Source organism: Lactuca serriola, chromosome 3 (assembly GCF_051521515.1).
Source record: "Lactuca serriola cultivar US96UC23 chromosome 3, Lser_US96UC23_V15, whole genome shotgun sequence".
Classification (NCBI taxonomy): domain Eukaryota; kingdom Viridiplantae; phylum Streptophyta; class Magnoliopsida; order Asterales; family Asteraceae; genus Lactuca; species Lactuca serriola.
In genome coordinates, this window is record NC_136410.1 from 116,330,224 (window position 1) to 116,348,593 (window position 18,370).

Below are 18,370 nucleotides of genomic sequence, written 5' to 3' on the forward strand. Positions count from 1 at the left end.
TTTTTTTATTAAAAAGATAATATTATTAGAATTTCAAATCAATAATAGAAAATTAGAAAAACAAATTAAAAATAAAAGAAAGGGTATTTTAGTCATTTCAGGTGTGGTAAGGACTAAACGTGCAACAAATATAAACAATAAGGATGGTCCGAGTGCAAAAAAAAAGTTAGGGACCAAACACGCAATTTTACCCAAACCATAGGGACGATTTCAGTAATTTGTTCAAAATAATATAGTCAACCCATTAAAATTCCGAAATATAATTCATGAATCCTCACTTATCAGGAGAGAACAAGCAATCAAACCATCAAAGGCTGATCACGCAGACACACACAATCTTCCAATCATGTCAATAGTTAGATTATTCATTAATGTTGTAATTCCTAATCGGCTAATTCTACAATTTGTAAACATATTCACAATTAGTTTAATCTTCACACTCATAATCCTAAATGGATGCTTGTCACACCGTTAATCCTAATCAAAGATTGTTTTGACTTTATAGACCTATTCAAAGGATTTTTTTTGACTTAATCACATCGAATGTATATGAATGATTGAATTTTTTTTATCCAGATAACACATAATATAAATGTTTGGCTATTTTATTTTATAGTTTTTGATTTAATCACATTGAACGCCTATGAATGTTTGGCTTTATTTTAATGTTAATATCAATTATCAATATATGAAATTATTAATGTCAATTTTTATATTTTTAATGAATGTTTTCGATTTTGAATGTGACTATGTGTAATCTTACTCTGAGTATCAAAGGTACACATTTTATTCTATTACTATAAGTTAGGTTACAAACATTGACATCGAGGACTTTTTTGTATTCCGTTTTCATTTTTTATGTCAATATATTTTCGCCATTTATATTTTTTGTAACATTACGGTTAACCAATATTAACCATTAACCACAACCGTTAACCGACAAAAACCATTAACCATAACCAATATTAACCATACCCAATGGCTACCAAAATGCATTACCCAATCATAATGGTTATGGTTCGGTTTTGACCAATAACCGAACTAAACCGTTCCATACACACCCCTACCATTTTCTCTAATCGATTTGTGGTATCTGAATGGTTACAAAGGCAGAAAATGTGTGCATGACTATTGTTCCTATGTTTTTGTAGTAACATGGTTAATGCAAATAAAAACAATTAAAAGTGTGAAGGATAGTTTGTCATTGCTGTCAAAGATTTCCTTCAAAAGGGAAAGTCAACAACTACTATGATCCGAAATCCGAATAACAACTTCACAAAAAAAATTAATTTTCAAAATGTTATTTAGGTTTCTTTTAAGTTGAATTTTCTTTTTTATACTTTTTTTTTCTTGTTGCTAGTTGTTAAATTTGTTTCTTTTTAATTAGATAAAAAAATTTAATTTTCAAAGTTTTAATTAGTTTTAGTTAATTAAAAAAAATAAAATAATAAAAATCATTTTTTACAATTTCCAATTAGTTTGTGTTTTATTTAAATTCTTTCTAGTTGATTTTATTCAAATTTTATTTTGACCGGTAAAAGTGTTCAACAATGTCCTATAAATTCAAAAATCTCTCAATGTTGTTGTTAACAAGTCTCATAATGGCTGATCATGTCGGTTTCTTACAAGAAATGCCAAACCAAGTGCCTAAGAAACAAGGATATTTTGGTCTATTTTATCACAACGGCTCCAGGAGCGCTACTAGAATATTTTCTTTTAGCTACGAAAAAATACCAACGAAAATATTTTGTTGGTAATTTTCATCGAATTTCCAACAAACTTGCAACAAAAAAGGAATACAACAAAATTCCAACAATATAGCTACAAATATAGAAACAACAAAAAGTTCGTTGGAAACACGTCGGAAATATCCGACAAAAACCCAACGGAATACTAATTAACATTTAAAATTAATCTTTTGTAGGAAATTTGTAGGAAATAAAATTACCGGTAAATGAAAATCTTTTCCCCCTTTTTTTTTTTTTTCCTTACCCCCATTTTCTTTTAAATATTGTTATTATTACTTTTATTATTATTTTATATTATTATTATTATAAATATAACAATTATTATTACATAATATAATTAATATAAATATAATAATAAATATTTTTTATTATTATTAATACAAAATATAATAATTATTATTACTATTATTTTGATTATTATTCTTATGATTTTCTAATTATATTTATTAAAAATTAGATTTATTATTATTATATTTTTTAAAATTTAGACCCTAAGTGTAGAAAAAAGAAAGTATAGAAATGAGAGATCATGAAAACTGATGAGACTCTAAGTATATAATCTATCAATGGATTAATAATAGTTATAGAAATAGAAATGAAATAGTTGGTGCACCATAATATGTTTTGGCATGTAAGCATATGAGATATCAGTATGTGGACCATATGAATCATGTTTTGGCAGACGTTCATGCCAAGTTGATGATACTATATTATGATTGAGACTTTATTACTATAGAGTATCGAAAACGGAAAGATGAAAATTTATATCGGAAGCTAAGACTGGATAATGACTTACTAATGGAATTAATAAAGTATGGAATGTTGGTGACGTTCTTGAGTACGAAGGATCATACATAGGGCAAGTAAGAACCTAGTAAGGAAATAAATAAATATTGACTTAAGGGTTGAGTGGACCAGATAAGGCTTTTTACATGCCGTAAACTTTGTTGGAACATGATGAGACTATATATCTTAAAATATTAGATATCATTGTTAAAGTATTTTGTTAAAAGTTCAAAAAAAGAAAATAGGTATGTAGCACCTGAGTCGTCAGGTATGAGTTAATGATTAATTATTTTAATTCAAGTAAAAGGATGGTGGGGGACTCATGAGTATGTTGGGCATACATTTGGTACGCACAACGTACACCTTGCATGCGCTTCATCGGGTGATCCCCTGCGTACGTTGGGCGTAACCATTCGTATGTTGGGTGTAATCAAGTCACGGGCAAACACTAATTTTTAGGGTTTTCACCCTATTTAAAGACCTTAAGTCCCTCAAGTCCTTTACACTCTCAGCCTCCACTGCCCTTTTAGTGTCAATCTCGAACCCTAGCCTTCTTGAGTGCATCTTTGAGCTTACCTTGAGTGTTATAGTGTTCTTTGGTAGTTTTGAAGAAGAAGGAGGTTTGAGAAGAAGCAAAGGAGAAGAAGGAGCTTGTAGATCCAGAGTGTGTGCACCATTTCTAGCCTATTGAAGGTATAAAGTTTGAACCTTGATCGTTACAAGCTTAGATCTAGGTTTAGGGTAGAATATGGCGTCTTTTGGTCTAATTGCTTGGTCTCTTGGAGTATGAGAAACTCTAGGCCATTGGAGTTGTCCTTTTGGACTATTGGAAGTGTTTTGAGTCATAAAAATCAAATTTTGGTGGTTAAGACTCAACCATGCAAGTGTAAGTAATCATCCAAGTGAGTTAGTGGACTCAGTTCATGGTTTGAGCCTCATCCATGCATGAAAAAGCATAAATTTTGCAACTTTATGGCTTAAGACATTATTTTGAGCTTGGATTTAAGTTTTGGACGTAAAGGCTGAATGGATTAAGACATGGGAATGAGTTTGGGCTGATTGGCCAATACTATGGGCATACTTTAGAGTACGCTGCGCGTACATAGTGAGTGTCCTGACTCCGGATGGTCATCAACATACATTGGGCATATGAGTCGTGTATGTCGTGCGTACATAGTCTGTGGGCTTAAATGATTTTTGCGCTCGATTAGTGTCGGGCTTTGAACTTGTATAAGTTGGACCTCGGGCCCACCTGTTGAAGCAGGTCATTTTTGGGCCTAAGGCCATGTTAGGTGTTCTTTGGCCATATTGGGCCTTAGAGGCCTTGTAGTTGGGCTTGGATGCCTTTTTGGGCTTTTTATGGATTTGGGCCTTAGAGGGAGGGAGGCCCATTGAGGCAAAGGTAAAGGTAAGTGGTGTTGATTATGATGACATGTGCGGAGTTAAAAAGATCTAGTGAATCATCATACAAATCAAGAACACATGGAGTAAATAAATACTTTTAAGCTCATATTAGATCTAGAAAGAACATACAAAATGGATATAGTACAAATTCTCTCTCTAGTCTAACCCTCCAAATGGTTGCTTACATAATGGGAGTCACTCACTTCCTATTTATAGAAAAGACTCAACCCATTTACAGATATAAGATAGTAAGCCTACCATTCTACATCCAAGCGTGAATTTGCACCCTAATATTCTCCCCCCTGAAAGTTAGGATTGGATGTCCCGACTTCAATATCCAACGAGCTTGCACGATCAAAACCAAACTCCCCCTCGAAGTAACACCGGTCTTCGAATCCGCAAATGAATACCCGAAAAACCCGCTTCGAATATCTACTCTTCATTCTCCCCCTTTTTATAATCAAAAATTGATTTTAAAACCCATTGAGGGTCAGAAGCTCCCGAGGATTAATCTTCACAATACTCCCCCTTGATGTGTACCAAAAATGAAACACCCGAAAAACTTGCACGGAAAAACAATCACGAAAAAGCCTCGAAAAAACTTCCAATTTATGAAAATTTAGACTTTTGGGTGAGAGTTGCAAGATTTTCCAGAATCTGGGTAAAAACTGTCACTTTCTAAATTCTGCAGGGATCCGTTGCGCCAAAAAAAGTCTATGATGCGAAACACTCCCCCATTTGCAAAATTGGGCATAAAGTGTAAGTTCGCACCAACTGCACGGACTAATCTTGTAAAATCTTCAATTTCTTAGTTTTTTACCCCAAATTCGAAATTGGGTATTTTCTTTCAAAATTTCCAAACTACAGGGACTCTTTTCAAAACTTCTGGATTCTTCACAATTTTTGCTCAAATTCGAACTTGGACCAATTTTCCCATGTTTTCAAAATTTCAGGGGTAAGTTTCGAAACAGTTGTGTTTTCTTCTTCAATTATTGCTGCAAATCCGAAACTAGACCATTTATTCCATATCTTCGAAACCTCAGGGATCAATTTTGAAACATTTGGTTATCTTCCCCAGTTTGTTACACGTGTAACGAAATCAACAAGTTTCGCTTTTAGGTGCAAGAGCTTGTTAACGAAATGCCTTCTTAATCATTCAAAGGAATGTCGAAAGCGAAACCGTTCGAACGTTGAATAGTGAACTGTAACTCCCTGTTGCTGGTATGTATTTTAAATAAGATTTATTCATTTTTTTCCGGAACTCGACGAGTTGGAGTCCCCAAACTTGTCGAGTAGGAATGGATTTTGGACGCAGAACTTAAATTCTACTCGACGAGTTGAAGGTTTAACTCGACGAGTAGGGCTGCCAGAATGAAACCCTAATTTTCGGGGATTAGCACCATATTTAAACACCTTAAATTCCAAAGGCTGGCCTCATTTGCAGCCTCCATCATCACAAAACCTAGCCACGAAACCCTAATACGTTTTTGAGAGTTTTGAGCCATTCTTGGTGCTTTCTTGAGGTTTTGAAGAAGAAGAGACTTGAAGAATGAGCAAGGAAGTGAAGGAGAAGAGTAGATCCATAGTTTGAGCTGCATTTCTGACTCATTTGAGGTATAAAGTTGATGCCTTGGCTTTCTATTACTTAGATCTTCATTTAGGGTAGTATGTTTTCACTTTTGGGCCATATTGAAGTCATTTTCGGGATTGGAGTATATCATGAAGTTGTGAATTCAAATATAGGCACTCATGAGCTTATGAGGCTTAAAGTTGCTAGCTTTATTAAGCCTTGGCCATTCCCCATGCCCTAGATCTCTTATATAGCTTAGTTTTGGTGTTTCTAGATCCATGACACCATGCATGAACGTAAAGTTAGCAACTTTACGTGGTAACTTAGTCCTAGGGGACCAAATCTATGGTTTGGAAGCATTGAAATTGATTGGAAACGATTGAATAGGTTTAGACTAAAGGAACTCCATGAGTTGTTCATGCAACTCAGCGAGTTGGATCGTGATCCCCAAACTTTTCTAATTCTTGAGCAAACACAGTTAGTCTAGGAGACGACTTAGCGAGTTGGTTAAGGTTTTCCGAGTTTTGAAGATTAAAGAACTCGACGAGTTCAAGGAAGGACTCGACTAGTTGTAGCGAAATGTCTCGACTCTATTGTAAGAAGGAACTCGACGAGTTCATGAAAGAACCCAACAAGTTCCTGAAAGAACTCGACAAGTTGGGTTGCGATTTCAGGGTTTATGATTTATGGAATTCGGCGAGTTGATGGACCAACTCGGTGAGTTGAGTCAACCCAGGACGTTGACTTTGACCAGATTGTTGACTTTGACTTGGACCTTGACCATATTTGACCCTTAAAGGGATTATGAGTATGAAAGGGTAATTAAAGGAGATGTTTATGTGTAGGAGTTTGAGAGGAGTTGATTCTAGAGCCGAGGACAGTTCAGTTACTTCACGACATTTGAGGTGAGTTATCTTCCATTAGGAGTGGGTCGAAGGTACCAACGACGACCCACTAGAAGTTGATTATAGTTGAGATGTTTGTCTTTGTGATAATTGGTTGGTATGCCACTATCTGTTATGCTTTATGTGCTAGTATGCTATGATATTATGTGATAGTGGTAGGAGTGGTATATTAGACCCCGTAACCGGTTGAGATAAACTGGAGGGTAGGTCGGGCAGCCAGATATGCCTGACAATATGTTTATGATATGTTAGTATGTGGTAGTGGTAGGGGTGAAATAGTCCCCGTAGCCGGTTGAAATAAACTGGAGGGTAGGTCGGGTACCCAGATATGCCTGGTAGGGTAGATCGAGCACCCATATGTGCTTGATAGGGATAGGTTAGGCACCTCGGTATGCCTGACAAGGGTAGGTTGAGCACCCATCTATGCTCAGTAGGGTAAGTTATGTACCCATATATGCCTGGTATTATGTTTATTGTATGGTATGTGGTATGATGGGGGAACTCACCAAGCTTTGTGCTTAGGGTTTTCAGTTTTGGTTTCAAGTACTTCCTCTTCAAAGGGAAAGGAGCCGGCATGACTGTAGCGCATCACACTAGGATTTTTGCACATGAGATCTATGGGATTTATACTCTGATATTATTTTGTCATGATATGTTTTGATTATGGATACATTGGTTTTCATATAAGTTAGTACTATGATGTTTTCAGACAAATGGTATTATAAGTATTAAATTAAACCCTTTGTACTGTTGCGCCTCGTGTATCCGCTTTAGCGGGGTGTGACAAGCAGCCTCCTACAAATCTACCAAAGAACCATAGCGTTGCATGGACATAAACTGTCAGATGTTCATCTTGAGCATGCTCAAGTACCGGGTCATCTGAGCTTGCTCAGAAGCATCATGCTCAGGGCAACACATGGTTCTCTCTATATAAACATCTTGGTGATCTCCGTCACCGACTTAGTCGCTAGTCTCAAATCCAAGTACTCGTGGGCCAACTTCTCTTGCTCCACTAGAGGAACATATCGAGAATGGAACATCTCAGAGAACTTCTCCCAAGTCACGACAGTCCTTTGCTCAGGCGAATACGAGCTAGTAACAAGTCTCCACAAATCTTTCGCTCCGGACTGAAGAAGGTTCAGAGCGCACTTGACCTTTTTGTCAGATCGGCAAGAGCAAGTGAAGAAGCATCCCTTGACATCAGACGGCCACCTCATGGCTATGATCGGATCCTAAACTCCATCAAATGCCCGGGGCTTCGTATTGTCGAACTCCAGGTATAGGAAGGCTCTCCCAGCGACAATCCCGGCAGCAGCAATAGTCTTAGAAAGAGCAATGTATCGCTTATCAAAGTACTTTACCATAGCGGTCTTAATAGATCCAAACATCTCCGGTAACTACGCCCAAAAGAGGGAAACAACCTCCTCCTAAATGATCTCCCTAACCCGATCCTCAGTTAGGGTTGCTTGAGGCTCGATGTCATAGAAGGAGGCTGGGTAAGAATGCATTGTGCGGCTTTAAGGATGCTTAAATATGAGCCAAAACCCTAAAAATTAGGGTTTGCATGCTTTCCACGTACACCCTGCATACGAGGTGTATGCCCAGCATACTAAGGTGCACCCTAGTACGCTTAGCGTACATACACAAGCACAACGTACTCCTCAAGTCCCATATTTACCAAAATGCCAATGTGAGCTCTTTTTGCAATATTTCTTAAACTTAGGGACCAAAATGCAATATAATTCAATTATAGGACCAAAATTAGAAGTACATCATCATTGGGATGCTACCGTATACATAAAAAGAAAGACCAAATTAGTAGACAAACATAAATACATTGGAAAAAACAAACATATATAGATAGCTTGAAAAAATAAACAAATACAACAGTTTGAAAGGAAAAACTAGATAAAGAAAGAAAAAAATCAGTAAAGATAGAGTATAAAATCGTCTTTTGAATTCTCACCTCACTATCAGGTTGAAAAATTATGAGTACTTTTTGAAGGGTCTTCAGATGAACACCTTCATCTTCTATCTCACCATGCTGGAAAACATCAAAATATAAAGGTACAACTACAAAACAATATATATTGGAAATAAAATGAACTTAGTTGGCTTACAAAGAAAACATTTCAATAAAATTTATGGTATGCCGATATTCAAGAAATAAACTAATATAAAAACATATGCAAAAATCTAGGGATACAACATACCAAAAAATCAAGAGGGTTTTCACATTCAACATGGATAAAATCAATAAATAAAAGAAGAAAATTCTACAGAAGGTATGCCACATTTTTTATTCCATCATTGCATTAGTGTAAAATTTTATTTTGTTACTTTCCTCAATTAAAAACCTAGAAACGAGTGATAAGAATTGTCTAATCGCATAGAAGAATATGAACAACAAGCATGGTATCTCTCTTAATTAGATAGCCTAAAAATGGAACTCTTTAGAAAAATTAAAAAAATCATAAATATGTATGTATGTATGTATGCATGCACAAACCAACACATTTTGCTTATTATAGAACACTAGTGCATAGAAAAATCCATTGTGTTATTGTGACAACCGTCAATTTCTGGTCAAGTCAAAGTCAAATAAATTCAACAAGTCAAACCGGTCAATTCAATTAACCGTTGTGTATTAGGGTTTACCTTATGTTTACTATTGTACAACACACCATCTTAATACAAAACATTGCTTAGAAGTTTCACGTGTTTAGAAAATCCACACCCAAATTAGGGTAAGAGATGGAACTACTCGATAAAAACGTTAATACATACCCATCGAGGGCGTATAAAGCTCATAACAAGGCAAAACGGGGTTTACACACCTTGCATAGCGAAGCTAAACAATAAAAAAGGTCTCAAATGAAGTCTCTCTCAAATCTCTCTCGCTCCATCTTTCGCTACCATAAATCTCTCCCAAATCTCTCCAAGTATGTGAAATCTCTCCTAAATCTCTCTAAGTATGAGAAATCTCTCCAAGTATGTGAAATCTCTCCCAAATCTCCTTAAGTATGTAAAATCTCTCCCAAATCTCTCTAAGTATGAGAAATCTCTCTAAGTATGTGAAAACTCTCCCAAATCTCTCTCAACTTTTTATAATCACCCGGGGCATCCCGACCCTTGATTTAGTCAAAAACCGCGCAAAACGGGAAGTTTATTTGAAAAACAACCATTTAGGGCCGAACCCTCTTAGAGCCGAAACTCTTAGAGGCGAAACCCTAAGAAGCGAAACCCCAAGAAGCCTCCTGGACTGAACTGCTGAAGGACTGAAGCCGAAGACTAGGAGGACCGAACCTTGCATAAGACCGAACCCGAACTGCCCTTCGCCTTCTCCTCGCTCCATTCGCCTTTGGTTCCCTCTGACGGCTTCGCCTGCAAGACCACCAGCTAAACACTCCCTTCGGTTCTAAGCACCAAGGACCGAACCTCCGGCCCAGAGTTCAGATATTCACAACTTTTACCCAGTTTTCAATACTTTTAGCGTTTTAAGCCTGTTTTTCGTGATTTTAACGCGGGATTTTCACCCAAACTCGTATTTTAACATAAGAGACCCTAAATATTCATATTTTAATCATATTTTGAGGAAAATCATTGCCTAAGAGTAAAATCTAGTTGATAAGATATTTAGGTTGAGTGTTGACTTATCCTTTGGGCAAGGACACAAGTTACCTCCCATACCCACTCCATGACCATCCACAGTCACTATTCCACCATACCTAGTCATTCCATCGTCCTTTTGCCACTCTTTCCAACCAATCACCTTGATCCAAGGATAGAAAAATCCTTATCTCTCCTCCCACTTTATTCACTCTTTCTCAAGAAGAACAAATACATCTCTCTCTCTCTCTCACTTTCTCTCCATAAAATCGGAGATTCAAAGGCTAATCTTGGGTTTTTCCTCCGCATTTGGTAAGTATCTTCTTCCTACACTTAAATATTATACTATCCTTCATCCAAATTATGGATTGCTTACACAAATATCATCATATCTGTTCATAGAACCTCCAAATATTCAAGCATCTCCCAAGTGTTCTTGACTTGGAAACTCCTTTTCTTCATCATCCATCTACTGAAACCACACAAGGTGAGTTCATACCCCTATTTTTTCACGTTTTTCTTAAGTTTTAAGAGGGGGGGATACAAGTTAAAACACCCAGAACACAACTAAACTCATCCAACAACTTTCATCAGAAAAGTTTAACTCCATTCACGGACTGTTTTGGTCAACTTAAACATTTTAGTTTTCAACAATTTATGGTTATTTTTACAAAGCTGCCTATCATTTCAAGAACAAATATGGACCAGTCTGTGAATATGGACTTTTTCACACAAGTTAGAGGTCACTAAAAATTATAATAAAATTTATGAACAAACTAGAAACCTTTTCTAAACTCTCAGAATTTACGGATTCTGATTTCAACTTTTCATGATTTTTCTATAATTTTTCTAAGAACAACAACAGGAAAGCTAAAACTAGAAAAATAGTTAACAAATTCATTTACACCTTGTAACTTGCTGAGCAAGGTGTGTACTCTTATGTAACTACATGTTGTTATATTACATATTATTTCACCTTAGTAAAGGTATATATCAGTAAACAAAAGGCTTTTTACCTTTACAAATATAGTAGTTAACTATAATAAACAAAGTTATAACCATTACAGTTAAAAGTTTTGATAAACTATAATAAGTGAAGTTTATGTTCAACTACCACTACCATTATTTGATAAACTATAATAGGTATATTTTATGTTTCCATTAACACAACAAACACATTTCGGCAGGTTTTATTCCCACAGAAAAGGTTTTACACTCACGCACACTACACGTAAACTTGTTAACTTAAATTGTGAGACATTCTTCTTAGTACTCCTAGAGTACGGGTTAAAATTCCTGGTAGTTATAACTAGAGTCTCTTGTAGGGAGAACGTGATAGTTGTGTATAGATCTATATTGGGTTTGACAAACCACACCTGAGCTGCATGCAACAACTAGACCGGCAGGTCTGGGGTGACAAGTGTCATTATCTTTTTCGACGCCTGAGAAACATCGTGGCAGGTTCATTCAGTCATAGTATGGTTATAGCGACTCACATAGGGAGTTAACAACACATAAAGTTTACGGGGATTTTCATAAATCAAAAAAGGGTTTTATATCGATTTAAAATCACTTTTTTATATCAATAAGTACGGATATTACTATACACTTTCGGTCTTGGTATTTAAGACTACACATCACTCTTGTAAGGAAAATATTGGATTTTTCTTGGTAACACACAACACATTACAAAGATCAGTTTCCAAACTCTTCATCTAAGAATCTTATGAACTCACCAACTTAATTGATGACACTTTTTCAAAACTACTTGTATTCTCAGAAAATCAACGAAACCAGGTAACCACAAGCTTTTGAGGATGGAACGCTACGACACTGAACAACTATTTTTATATCATGTTGTAATCAATCATTGAAATATGTAACACTTGAAACCATGTAATTCTTTTTCTGATTATATTTATGATTTTTTGTATTTACTTTGAGCACTATTATACTCGTTGTTGTGATACTATACATGAAGTCCGCCACCCCTGGACGTTTCCGACATCCTTGGTTTGGGGGTGTGACGGTTATGAAACAATTAATAGTAAAGAAGAAAGATACATGGCACTTACATCTTTAAGGTAGCAAGAATCTTAGTTAAAGCTGATGAGGCTACATCATCATATGATATGAGTTTTTGCAAGCATGATAAACCAATGATACTCAGTTTAACTATCTAAACTTAACATGCCATTAAAAATATTCTCAAAGTAAGTAGAGCTGCAAGTTAAAGATAGCATACGTTAATCCAAGGTCAATTATCAAATATCTAAATAACATATCACGAGATCAAATTGGATCACTCATGCAATAAAAGTTCATCATCTTATTCAATGTCTTTTGTATGTGATACAACAAAGTAAATAATAGTAATTATTAAATGTAAAACTCATTGTAAGGCATGGCATCATGTTTGTAGTAACATCAGAATTTAGGTGGTAGCCTTATTAGAACTTATTATGTAACATTGCATTAAGCTAGTTTAACTAAAGATTATAGTTTAATGTAAAGCTGTAGAACCCTAAGCTACACAAGAATCTTCAAATTAAGTTTTTACATATCAATCACCATAGTCAGAATCATGTACAATTGTTGCTAAATGTTTGGTTTTGTGAAGCAACAATTCCTTTCATCAGCTATATCGAATGTGAATGTACACTTGCTCATAGAAAGATTAATGTCCAAACATAAGAATACCAGAAAACAAAAATTAGATCAGTCAAACTGAAATGTTATAACTTAGGGAAAGAAGATAACAATAATAAAAGTTATGAAAAAGATAACAGGTTATGCACAATGGATAGAAAATTCAATTAAAATTGTTGAAGCCTATAAGTATTATGTAGTATCCAAACAACATATGCATTTAACAATATTATTATTGTTTATGTTAATGTATTCAGGTTGTTGTTAGCACTAATAGATCATTATTGTAACACTATTAAAGCATTTATAATACCTAGGAAGTTTTATATAAACAATTCTATTGGAAGTGATAAAGCCAAGGATAGATTATACAAAATGGAATGAGTAATCAAATGATAAATAAAGTTGGACAATTTTTAGATTAGCATGTAATTATCCAGAAATTATAAAAGGGAATAGACCTATAAAGCTCTTTGAAGCTAAATCCACTGGCATTATGAATATAAATATCGTTGATGCCATGTTCAAGTAACCTCCATGTTTTATCAACATACTTTGGATCAACCATAACTATGTGCTTAAGCCCTCTTTCCGTATAAAACGTTGTTCAATCTATAAAATTGGTTAGAAAATTAGGCATAGGGCATCGATATTCTATATACATGTGTTCGATATTCAATCTGGAGCTAAAATAGAGATTTTCAGCGGGGATTGCATCAAATTTAATGTGTTTAGATAGAAAAGTCGATGGGAAGTATACTAGAAAACAAAACTTAAATAAATCTAACAAACCTGTCACAACCTAGGGAAAGAACAAAACATATATTATAGTAAAATTAACCGTAAAGATTGTGTCCTCTGCTCCATCTTTGTGGTAAAGAAGAATCAAATATTAAATATTCAAAGCAAAAGAATCATTCAGGGGAAGAATCGTGAGTATTATGGATGAATGCGCCAACGATGATGGAGCATGTGGCGAAGTTGGACGAATACGACGATGTAGTAGGGACGATGGTGGCTACGGGGTAGGGGGATGGTGTGAGTTGAAGAGGCAAGTTTATCAATTGTTAAAATCGTTACTTGTGAAGGGTTTTACTAGTGGGAAAGGGAAAATTATAAACTACGTGAAAAGGTAAAATTGTTTGTTTGCCACTAAATTTATTACTTTTTATAGTATAAAGGGTTAGAATAAAACTTTTGGTAACATATTAAAACATTATCTAGTAATAGTCTTGAAATTTAGTGACATAAAATTTTAAGTGGCCTTAAATCCATTAATTTTTATAGTGGCATATAGTATATGCCACTAAAAACATGATACAGCGGCACATTAAACATATGCCATTAAAAATGTATGCCACTAAATGAAGTTTTTTGTAGTGAATGTTTCATTTTTAGTTCTCAGATTTTAATTTTAAATTTTAATTTAAATTTCAAATAAATTTACAGTTTAAACTTTTGTATTTAACAGTTTGTTAAAATTAACCTGTAACATCCATAAATTTCACAAAAATTTTAAACTTTTTCAAACATCCAACAATCATTATTTATTACAAAATGTTTTCAAAATAGTTTCATATCAGAGTATGCCAGAAATCAGAGTCATAAAAACATGAGGAGGTGCACGATCAAGCCATCGACTTCTTGCGATCATCTGAAGTACCTGAAATCAAAACCAAAACTATAAGGTTGAAGCTTAGTGAGTTCCCCCAAAATACTCGCACAAGTAACACATATAAAATAACAACATACTATGGGCCCAATCAACCATCGGGTTGGAATGCCCCAGGCCCTCAACCATCGGGTTGGAATACCAACGTACTATGGGTCCAATCATCCTCGGGATTGTATACCCTTGGCCCACAACCATCGGGTTGGAATGCCCACATACTATGAGTCCAATCATCCTCGGGATGGAATACTCGGCCCACAACCATTGGGTTGGAGTGCTCTGGTCTGTTGGCTCTCGCACAAAGCAGATAAGCCTCAACCACCAATCAATCATGGGCACATATATCAGATAATCACATAATATTCTACAGACAGACAAGCTGATCTACAGATCACTAAGCATAACAACATCCTATCTACCAAGATACTTATCTAACTGATGTTGACCACATAGAAACATCATATCTACCAGGATTCCGATCTAACAGATCACACTAACAATAAGGCATGATAACAATCCAAAGGGCTGGCCTTGGTGCCTTCGACCTTTGAGTATAGTGAGGAAAACTCACCTCACAATGTCGATCGAAACTGAAATATCAAACTCTCGAAATACGGCTCCAAACACCAACACCTACAACAAACATTGTTCCAATTCCATAAATCCCCAACTTACTAAAATACCCTCAGAAGTCCAACTGGTCAACCCTTGGTCAAAGTCAAAATCAATGGTCAAGGTCAACAATCCATGTTGACCTAACTCGTCGAGTGTAGCTTACTGACTCGTCGAGTTACTTCAGAACTCGAAGAATCGCGAAAACCCCAGTCGACTCGCCGAGCTTCCAGACAACTCGTCGAGTCCATGCAATGTCCATAATGTCGCAAAAACCCTAACCCACTTGTCGACTAAACTCACTAACTCGTCGAGTTCATTTAGAATCCAGAAAACAGGAAACCCTCATCCAACTCGTTGAGTTGACTATGCGACTTGTCGAGTTCCTTCAGTTCTTTTCCTATTCAGACGCTTTTAAGCGAAACCAAGGCTCCAAATTGTAGATCTAGCCTCCTAAGGTATAGTTGCCACATAAAGTTGCTAACTTTACGTGCATGCAAGGTTCCAAGAAGCTAAAACACTGATAACTAGCCTTAGGAAGGGGTTTTGGATATGAAGGGGGGGCCAAAGCTTCATAAAGCTTGAGGCTTTATGTCTATAAGGGCCTATAGGAGTCCAGATTTGAAACCATGTTCTCATGACAAGCTCACACTCGAGTATGACCCCCTTTTTGCACCAAAATGTCCATATACGAACATAATAAGAGATCTAAGGAATGGAAAGCCAAGGTAAAGACTTTTTACCTTCAACTGGATGCCAAAACAATGTAGATACTGGATCTACAAGCTTCTTCTTGTTCCAAGCCTCTAAATATTCAAGCCTCTTCAAGAAATGCACTAAACACACACTTTTAGCCTGACACACACACACAAATAGGGTTAGATCGATTAGGGTTCGCCTCTGGACATGAAAAGTGGCAAGGGTGGCTGGGTGAAAGGGCTTAAGGTCCTTTAAATAGGGTGCAAACCCTAAAAATTAGGGTTTTCATGCACAACCTCTACTCGTCGAGTTGGGGTCCTCCAAGTTGTTGAGTAGGTCCTAGAATCCATGCGGCTTTAACTGTCTCTACACGACAAGTTGGGGAATCCAACTTGTCGAGTAGGTCTAAAAATATAATGTAAGGCTTTAAATTTTATATCTGGGAGTCGGGGTGTTACATGACTAGTTTAGTACACAGGCCTCACAACAAACACATAATTTTAATTTATTTATTTTTCGCATGTTCCTTTTTTCTCATCATTTTCACTTATTTCATATTTCAAATTCAAATAAACTTTCCATTTAATCATTCTTATTTAACATTTTATTTTAATCAACTCGTATAATATATAGGTATCACAACTAATATATATAGTATAATAAAATAGTTTTGGTTGTTTGGTTTGTTTACCTGTGGAAACATATACCACCTAATTCTTAGTAAAAATTATTATATATATATATATATATATATATATATATATATATATATATATATATATATATATATATAATATAATTATATATAAATCGTCTTGTTTTAATATTATACTATAACATATAAAATTATCTTAATCAGATATACATCAAAGATGACATATTTTAAGTCTTAAAATCCATTTCTATGTACGTTGTCAGAAATTATGGTTATTTTGTAATCATATTTTCGAAATATTAAGTATCATAGGATTAAATTTAATAGAATTTAACAACCTCAATGACCATTTTAGACTAAACATGTCCTATGGATATCATCCGATTTCGAAACTAATTATATATTTGTAATCTTTATAAATCATCAAGTTCAACGATAACCATTTTTTGGTTTCAAGATTCGGTTTTTTATCGTTCCATATTATTTTTCTTTATTTCGTTGCATAATACGTTTTTTAGTACATCAAACTTTTGAAAATATGAAGTTCAAATCCACATGAATTCAATAAATATTTTGTCATTTTACATTAAATATGACACCCAAATATTGATCTATTCAAATAAAAATAACACTATTATATACATATCATAAAATACAAATTTCAACGATAACTTCTTTATAATCATCAAAAAGACAAATACAAAATATCACCAAAATACAGAATTCATGAAGTATTTATTTGTCCATCTTTATAATCATCAAATAGACAAATACAAAATATCACCAAAATACAGAATTCATGAAGTATTTATTTGTCCATATTAAGTAGTATACGACTTTAAATAAATCAGTCAAATATATATTATTGTAATCTGTCATAAGTCAAATACATTCAACGATATTTTCAAATTTTATCATAATATACAATATTACCAAAATACAAAATTAGACAAAATACTTATTTGTCCAATATAATATAGTAAACGACTTTAAATAAATCAATCAAATAACCTTATGCCCACAACATTATTTTAATCAAATTTTATAATTTCAATCCAAACATGCATTTTTAAGTAGGGGTTGTAACCCCTAATTAAATATAATTAAAATATAGATGATCTAAATAACAAACATTACATAATCAGTTGTCATTTTATGATATTAATCCATTTCTAATTCAAAAGTAAGAAAAAGGTTTTTAGGATTCCACTTAAAAATCTTGAATCCGTTTTCAACGCTCTTGTAATTTAAAATATCAGTTTTATGAATAGACATTCCATTCTTAACTTGGTTAAGGTTTCAAACCGAAATGGAACAAGATTTGTTGTTACAAAACCAAATTAGTTACAATTTTTAAATAAAAGCAAACGAAAAACATCATTCATGATACTTCTACGATTAAACTCATTCATAACGCAATTTCTACGAATTAAAAACGCAAACTCTAGTGGTGACACATAACCTAATCTACCAATGTCCAAATTTTAATGGCCTACCAAACCGAAACCTATAAAAAAGAAAAGGCATATGCACTTAATAAGATCATTAAAATCACACAAAAATGCAATTCGACCACCTTGTACTTTTCTAGAAACAACTAAGTTTGTACATGACAATGTTTTCTTATGGGAGAATTTTACCTGCTGGGATTAGAAAATTGGCCGACTTTGCTCCTTTCCTTAAAGACGATTAATTGATTAATTCATGTAATTCCAAATAAATTTGGTTTTATAAGTTTTTGTATAGTAGAGGTTATTTTTCTTACTTTTCTTTTTTAGCAATTCTTTTATTAATGTATTAGTTATTACAAATGTCGTTTGAATTCTGGCGACTCATTTCAGCGGTCAAGAAAAATCAGAACTAACCAATTTAAGTTTCTTATAACATGGGTGACCAAGTCATTGATGCCACGTTGAGTAGAAACAACATTGATCCTAGCATATATAGTAGCGGCATCTAATAGGTAAAGACCTTCAATGCAAATAGCATATATAGTAGCGGCATTTGATAGGTAAAGACCTTCAATGCAAATATTTGTTATACCAAATGAATAGTTATTGG